Source organism: Oryctolagus cuniculus, chromosome 13 (assembly GCF_051225735.1).
Source record: "Oryctolagus cuniculus isolate XC-2025 breed Fujian yellow rabbit chromosome 13, ASM5122573v1, whole genome shotgun sequence".
NCBI classification, from domain to species: Eukaryota; Metazoa; Chordata; class Mammalia; order Lagomorpha; family Leporidae; genus Oryctolagus; species Oryctolagus cuniculus.
In genome coordinates, this window is record NC_142879.1 from 14,082,570 (window position 1) to 14,091,172 (window position 8,603).

An 8,603-nucleotide genomic window follows, 5' to 3' on the forward strand; every position below is an offset into this window, starting at 1 on the left:
GCCAGGACAGGACAATAGAATCACCGGAGTGACTTGCAAGAGCGCGCCAGCATAACCTGAAATTAGATATTAAGTTCTGTGAGCACAAGGGAACATGTCCCCTGCTGCATTGGGTGCTGCTCTTCCCGGCCCTGCATGAAGCTCCGAGTGGATGAGGGTGAAGCCTCTGTTGACTCACTTTGCCCCAGGGTAGGATTTGTCTCTGGTGTGTGTCTATTCACATGTTAGGACAGAACTTCTAGGGCTGAGATCCTCCGTGCAGTTTTTTTTGTTTTGTTTTGTTTTTTTGTTTTTTGACAATCACAGAATTCCATTCAAATGGCAAGTTTATAAAATGCATTAGTAAGTGCTACCAAATACGAAGGCATACATGCACTCATACATATACTCAAGTCATCATGAAAGAAGGCAGCAAATATGTCAAAGGCAATTTCACTGTTGCTCTGTCTCCCCCTTTCAGTGGAGGCATTCAAAGCACAAAAAATAAGTGATGAAATTGCAAAGTCTGTAATGACACATTGAGCCATTCTCTGACATTATCACACCACCTTGTGCTACAGTGCCCTTTAAACCTCTCTCAGCAAAGATGGTCACATGACTACTTCAACTATTTCCTCAAAATGCAATCACTCTGGAAGGTACATACAAAAAAGACCTGCTATGGGGTTATATTCCTGATGAGACTATGTAAAATGAAAAAATGCATTAATGCCCCAAACATCACAGTGCAGCAGCACTACACCTTAGAGCAGTGGTGGTCTCCCCTGTTAATGGCTGCTGACCAGCAGCTGCCACTGCTGATGCCCAGCTTGACAAGAGATCGCTAGACTGGGAAAAGATCAAAACTCGAACTCTGAATTACTGTTTCTAAAATGCTTATCACTTTCACACCATCGTCAAGTTGAAAAATCCTAAATGGAACCATCATGACTTGTGGACTATCTGTATACACATCCCTGGCCCTTAAAGGGCCCCCCATCATTGATTTCCCTACTTTCCCAAAGCAGCCAGGATGCACCAGCCAGAAAGTTTTTGAAGAAAGAATTTAATAGAAAGTGATGTCAGCAAGGTGGTTGGACCCTCACAGAAATGTCCATCAGGACTACCAGCCATGCGGGAAGATGCCCGCACAAGGGCAAGCTGGGAGATGGTGGCACCTGGGCAGAGCACAGAAGTAAGAACGGATGCATGAGGAGAGCAGGGAGGACAGTTTCACCTTACCTGTGTCTGCCTTCCTCCAAGCTCGCAGATAGCAGCCCAGGAGAGGCCTTTGCATGGGGAAAGGGCCTGTGAGAAGTGCCCAACTTCCCTGCACACCCTACCACCAGGACCATTCCAGTGAACCCAAAGCATGAACCCATGCCTTGAGGACTCGGTCACGAGACCCGCACCTGTAGCCCCAGACTCCATGCCCACACACCAACAACAGGAGGAGTCACAGTTCCCTAAGCTTCAGGCCTGTTCCAGTGCCAAGCCAGTCCTCCAGACCCAAGCTCCAGGCCAGGCCTTGAACCTGGCTGGCCCCTGGAGCCCAGGACCACACACACACACACACGCTCACTCACACCCCAGCATGAGGCTGCACTCACAGGCCCAGACACCAGTCCAGTCGCTGCAGATAGACTCCAGGCTTACGCAACACCAGGGCAGCTCCTGCGCCTCCAGGCTCCAGACCTTCGTGTGCTATAAGGACTCAATTGCATTCTTCTGCATGAGAAAGTCCAACTTTTTTAACACCAATAATTGAAGAGAGTACCATTTTCCAAGTAGTGTTTGTGGCCTCTTTGTTGATGATCAATCACATGTAAATACATGGACTTTTTTATGGGCTCTCTATTCTCCTCCCCTAGACTATATGTCTGGTTTTGAACTATGACCACACTAACCTGATTATTACAGCTTTGTAGCACATTGTGAAATTAGGTAGTATAGTGCCTCTGGCTTGTTCTTCTTACTCAAGGTTGCTCTGGTTATTTAGGGTCTATCTCAATTTACTTCTGTGCTCTGGTGTAATTTTTTTTTTAAAGATTTATTTATTGGGGCCAGCACTGTAGCGCAGCAGATTAAAGGCCTGGCCTGAAGCGCCAGCATCCCATATAGGCGCCAGTTCTAGTCCCGGCTGCTCCTCTTCCGATCCAGCTCTCTGCTATGGGCTGGGAAAGCAGTGGAAGATGGCCCAAGTCTTTGGGCCCCTGCACCCATGTGGGAGAGCCAGAGGAAGCTCCTGGCTCCTGGCTTTGGATCGGCACAGCTCCAGCCATTGTGCCCATCTGGGGAGTGAACCAGCAGATGGAAGACCTCACTCTCTGTAACTCTCTTTCAAATAAAAAAAAATATTTATTGAAAGAATTACAGAAAGGCAGAGGCAGAGAGAGAGAGAGAGAGAGAGAAAGTCTTCCATCCGCTGGTTCACTCCCCAGATGGCTGCAATGGCCAGAGCTGTGCGGATTCGAAGCCAGGAGCCAGGAGCTTCTTCCGTGTCTCCCACGTAGGTGCAGGGGCCCAAGGACTTGGGCCATATTCCACTGCTTTTCCAGGCCATAGCAGTGAGCTAGATCGGAAGAGGAGCAGCCAGGACTAGAACTGGCACCCATTTGGGATGCTGGCACTTCAGGCGGTAGCTTTACCCGCTACACCATAGCGCCGGCCCCAGGTGTAATTTTTAATAAAATTCTCTTTCACTTCCAAAGTCTCACAAGTTTGTACAGGAGGTTACGTAGTCTTCATGGGCATAGTTGTCCACATCATGGGTGTAGTGTGAAAGCAAGAAAGAAAAAAGGAGAGACAGGAAATACTGTATAATATTTTGACAGCCAAATATGTGCCAAGAGATTTACTACCAGTTTTGCCTGTATTTTTTATTTCCTCCAATCATTGATTGAAGCCAGGTTTTCCTCCCTCTCCTACAGGGTGGACTCAGAAAGATAACTTTCATGAAGTTATACAAACGGGCTTCAAACCCAAATATTCCTAGATTCTAAACCATCAGAGCACATTATTTTACTAGGAGTAGTAGAGACCAAATAAGCGAGTTAAATTGTAGCAAAAATAAAGAAATGGATTCCTTAAATTCCTAAAACCCAACCAGCACTCTAAATTTCTTCCCCATTATTTTTTCATAGCAACTCTCCATGAGCTCGGTTAATGACTTGATTGTTAAGTATCTTCAGTACACCTGTGGCCAGCACAAGCCACCAAGATTCAAACTAATCCCTAAACAAGAATGCCACCTGTCAACATCCCAAAGCAGCATATTTCTTCTCAAGTATTAATAGCCCCGGACTCTGCAGTCTGCTACTTAATGGGAGAGTCATATCTTACTCTGCCTCTTACTATGGGATGGAAGAGGTGTCAGCGGCATATTCCTACCAGCTTCCAGGCCTGTGCTCCTGCTCCAGCTGCTTTAGGTCTTCTTCAAGGCCCTACTCAGATCCTACTTCTCTATAAAAAGTCCTTCCACAGGTTGAGTTCATAGTCGTTATTCTCTCCATTGTAATCCCAGCGCACTTTTGACCCATTTCAAGCTGTTCAATACTTAGTTGCTCTTTGCTTTGTTTCTTTTTAGCATACAGTAATTTAAGCATGTCCAACTCCAAATGCCTTAAGGGCAGGAACTACGTATTCTGTGTGTGTGCATGTGTGCTTGCGTCTGCTCTGTAATTCCAAATACAAACAGGAAACCATTTGGAATTCAGTATTTACTGACTGGTTAATACAATGATGTGACAACCAGTAGGCCAAGAAAAAGAATGGCAACCTGACCATCTTTGTCATCCTGGAGCTCTTCAGATTGCAGGTTGTACTCTGTTCCGGGTGGGTTCTCCTTTAAAACTCTGTCTCTTTGAGACTTTGACAAAAGGCATTCAGCTCATAATGTAAAATTACGTTTCAAAGAATAAAAAACCTAAAAGATGAATTGTAAAGAATATTTAACATGTATATAAACTGAAGGATTTTTTTCTGTTAAAGATGAGTTTAATCCTATAAAATCAAAGGGGCTTAGAATTTAAGACCTTAGTGAAGTATGTTATTATTCTAATAATTTGAAGGAAGAGAGTAATAAAGATTTATCAGTAAAGTACAGGTTAGAAATTTCCCCCCACAAAGACATCAGATTAACCTACCTTATCTAATACACAGTTCTGTGTCTTCCAGACTCTTCTCCTGGTCACCAAACTTTATCAAACCTAACACCTATTCAACAAACATTTTGAGTACTATTTTTCCTGCCTTCTAGGTACTTAAATACTACAATTTACGAACAGCATAGACTTATTTCTGTTTTTAGAAAACAGTTTAAAGATGCATTGTCTGTGACTTCCGTAAAGCAATGAGTTGCAAGCCTCTCAGGATCGTACATCATCTTGGCCCACCCCTTCATCACACCTCCAGCCTTCAGGCTGATGAATTATTTTGCAGCAGATGTGGCAACTATAGAGGTGGAGCTGTTATGAGCATTTCTGGTGCGAAGTGGTGGGGATTCCCCCTGCTGTTCTCTGTGGCTGACTGGCTCCTCTTGGGGTGTTGTTAATGAAATTTAGTCTCCTATCACACAAGCTTCCCAACTTGCAGCAGCTACTCTCTCTCTCTCTCTCTCTCTCTTTCTCTCTCTCTGTTTCTTATGCATGATCATGAGTTCACGGAGAGAGTAGTTAAGTTTTGATGTTTAAGACTTCAGGAAACTGACACATTCCTCAACAGAACTTCAGCCAACATAGCCAAGAGCAATCTGCATTTGCCTTGGCTAGTGCTTTGTTGCTTAGGCACAAAAACCCAACCCTTCTCTCGCTGACATACCAAAGGCTACATTTTCTTCGGCTTTTCACTATGTCACATCTTTCCCTCCCTTTGTAGTTGCATTTAACCTGCATTCTCCCTGCAGCACAACATGAAGGGCTTAGTAATCATGATCTCTCACCATGCATTTACACAAGTAGGTCCATCAATTAACACATCTCCTGTACACCTGTTACCTAGAGCGCTCAGTATCCACATTTAGAACCTTTACTGATGTATTCTTCTATTGAACAGCACATGGGGTTTTATATTTGAAATTGACAGGATGAAGACAGTGTTTTATCCCAACATCAGACAAGTTAATCATGCACAAGCAAATATATCAGACGCCTGGCATATTCCCAATAATATGTCTCAAAATTCCACCCCTAAAACACATCAGTACCTAAATTCATAGTTTCCAGACTGAAAAACCACCACTTGTAATGCCAACTTTTTTTCTACTAAATGTTGTCAGACTTTAATGTTTTTGTGGAAGTTTTTATAAGTGTAATACTTAAAAAAAAAAAAAAAAAAAAAAAAAAAAAAAAAAAAAAAAAAAAACAGGATATTGAATAGCCTAGAAAGGAAACAGGAAATCATTTTAAAAGGAACAAACTAACTTTTGAAATTGATTTACATAATTTGTGAGTTCATAGAAACTTTAACACCAAGCCTGTCTTGGACTTCATCTTTCCATAAATCTGCGTTGTAGACTCACGTTTCCACCAAGCCTGTGCCTGAAGACCAGTTCATAGATATATTTGCTTAACTAACACCATGTTAAAATCTGAAACAACACAAAATAATCTATGTGAACCAGTGTGCATTCAGCTTCCCCTCTCAGCCCCTAAGAAGGTGGGCTATGTAAAAATATATGGAAAGACTTCATGGGAAACCTACACATCTTCAAGAATAGAGGCTTCTCTTTCTTTTTTCAGTCTTGTCACATCAAGCTATGTAAGACTACAAATTTTTATTTTTTATTTTTTTTTATTTTTGACAGGCAGAGTGGACAGTGAGAGAGAGAGAGACAGAGAGAGAAAGGTCTTCCTTTGCCGTTGGTTCACCCTCCAATGGCCGCCGCTGCAGCCGGCGCACCGCGCTGATCCGATGGCAGGAGCCAGGATCCAGGTGCTTTTCCTGGTCTCCCATGGGGTGCAGGGCCCAAGCACCTGGGCCATCCTCCACTGCACTCCCTGGCCATAGCAGAGAGCTGGCCTGAAAGAGGGGCAACCGGGACAGAATCCGGCGCCCCAACCGGGACTAGAACCCGGTGTGCCGGCGCCGCAAGGTGGAGGATTAGCCTATTGAGCCACGGCGCCGGCCCTAAGACTACAAATTAATAAGTAATGCCAGTTTAATAAGTAATACTTCTAATGCCAGAAAATTAGAAGTACATATCTGTTTAGTTCAGTTATTAGGTACGAGGGTGTGAAAGAAGGGCCATTTAGACACACTCTCTACATTTGCATATTGGCAACCCGGATGGCTTAGTCACACACTTAGCAGAGACAACAAAAACCACAGGAAACAAAGCTAGTCCTCCCATCACCTTGTTGTCCATTTGCTCAAAAGTCTATAAGCTCAGATGGTTTACAACTATCCAGAGTGTCAACGACACACATCTATAGTAGTAGCTATAGTCCCCATGAAAGTGAAAGGGACAGAGGTGCCCCAGGGGATGAGCAGGGTACGTGGGAGATGTGTAGAGTTGGTTAGCTTGAGAACAACAGTCGCCTTGGTGAGGGAGGGAGGCAGTTGCTGAAGATACCACACAGACGGAGTCTAGAGAAGAAACACTCTGCGTTCATTCCCCTTTTCTCAGATCTCCTTTTGCAGCTTTCCTTGGGTTGGATCCAACAACAAACCAGATGGCACAGGAGCCCATCCAAGTCAGTCTCCCAGGGCAGCCTGCAGAATGAAGAAGGGTGGGCAAGTGATACGGAGCGGCAAATAGAAATTTAGACCATCGTCCACTTTTTGGTGTTCAGTATGATAGAACTATCTTATACCCCTTTAAAGTAAGCAAGTTATAAACTGTATATTCAAAACCTAAATGTACTAAAATAGGAGCAAGATGGCATTTGTTTATTTAATTTCATCCTCTGCTTTGCCCAGCATAAAGGTAGGCTCTGAGGGAAAACAGTGAAGAAGACAAAAACCTTGTCAGCCAGCTTTTCCATGTTCTGTTTCTTTGGGCCTCAGTTGGATTCATGTCCAAGACTTGTCCTTTCCATTCCTGTTCTTCATGTTCCACACACTCATTCAAATCACCCAAAGAATGTCAAGTATCATGATATCAAATATCTAGCCTGATTTTCTCACCTCAAGGCTTCCTCGGGTAACAATTAACTAACATAAAATTATACGGTATAACCAAACTGTCATTAACTCTCATTCTCTCAGTGTTCCTATCTTTTAAATTGAAATAATATTGTGTATAAAGTCATTGGGCATGTTGCTGAAACAAAGAGATTCCCACCCACACTCTCCATCATGCTGTCATTTTTCATTTTAATTTTTTATTAACAAAATTTTACCAGACATAAAATTGCACATTTTTATGGGCTACTATGTAATGTTTCAATATATGTATACAGTGTGTAATGTACATTAAGGGTAAATACATCTGTCTCCTCAAACATTTGACATTCCTCTGTGGCATAAACATCCAAAATCCTGTCTTCTAGGTTTGTCTTCTTTTTATACAGAAATATACAGTATATTAATATTACCTATAGCCACTCTGCTGTGCACTCATTAATTTAAATCAGCACCCATTAATCAAATTCTCCATCCTTCCCTTCTCTCTCCCCAGCCTGTGGTAATGCTAATATTTTTTAATTTTATTTAAGTTATACAAGTTTCATGTATTTCATATATACAAATTTAGGAACATAATGGCACTTCTTCCCCTACCCTCCCTCTTGCCCATATTCCAACCTTTCTTCCTCTTCCCTCTCACATTTCCACTCTTAATTTTTACAAATATATATTTTTGGTTTACTTAATTATCAAATAGTTAACCCTATACCAAGTAAAAGATTTCAACAAATAGTATGAAGAAGAAAGAAAAGAAAAAAAAAATTTAAAGATTTATTTATTTATTTGAAAATCAGAGTTGCAGTGAGAGAGGGAGAGTCAGAGATAGAAACCTTCTATCTGTTGGTTTACTTGCCAAATACCTGCAATGGTCAGGGCTGGGCCAAGCTGAAGCCAGGGGCCAGGAGCTGCTTCTGGGTCTCCTGGGTGGGTATCAGGTGCCCAAGCACCGGGGCCATTTTCTGCTGCTTTTCCCAGGCCGTTAGCAGGGAGCTGGATCAAAAGTGGTACAGCCAGGACAACAACCAGTATCTATAGGTGAGGATGGCACCTCAGGTGGCAGCTTTACCTGCTACGCCTCAGTCCCGGCCCCACAGTTATGCTTTTAACTTCCATGAGCTGACCTTTGCTTTTTAGACTCCACATATGAATGAGATTATGTGATACCTGTCTTACTATGCCTGACTTATTTCACTTAGCATAATGAAACTTTCATTCAAAATGGAAGGAACAAATGGAAGAAAAAAGAGACATAATGGCTCTGTTTATTGAAACACAAAAGCAAGAACCAAAAAACATATCTCCACTCTTTCCTCAAACCCTACTATGATGATTGCAAGAGGAAAAATGGCATGAAGCACACATACACATGCACACACTCTAAGAAAATAGTGCCAGCATACGAAAGAAGAAATCTTCTTACAAACTGAAAAGGGGACTGGTAGAGTAGTACCATGAAAAGCTGAAATCCAAGCATTTATGTCCATGAGATGCAAACCAGT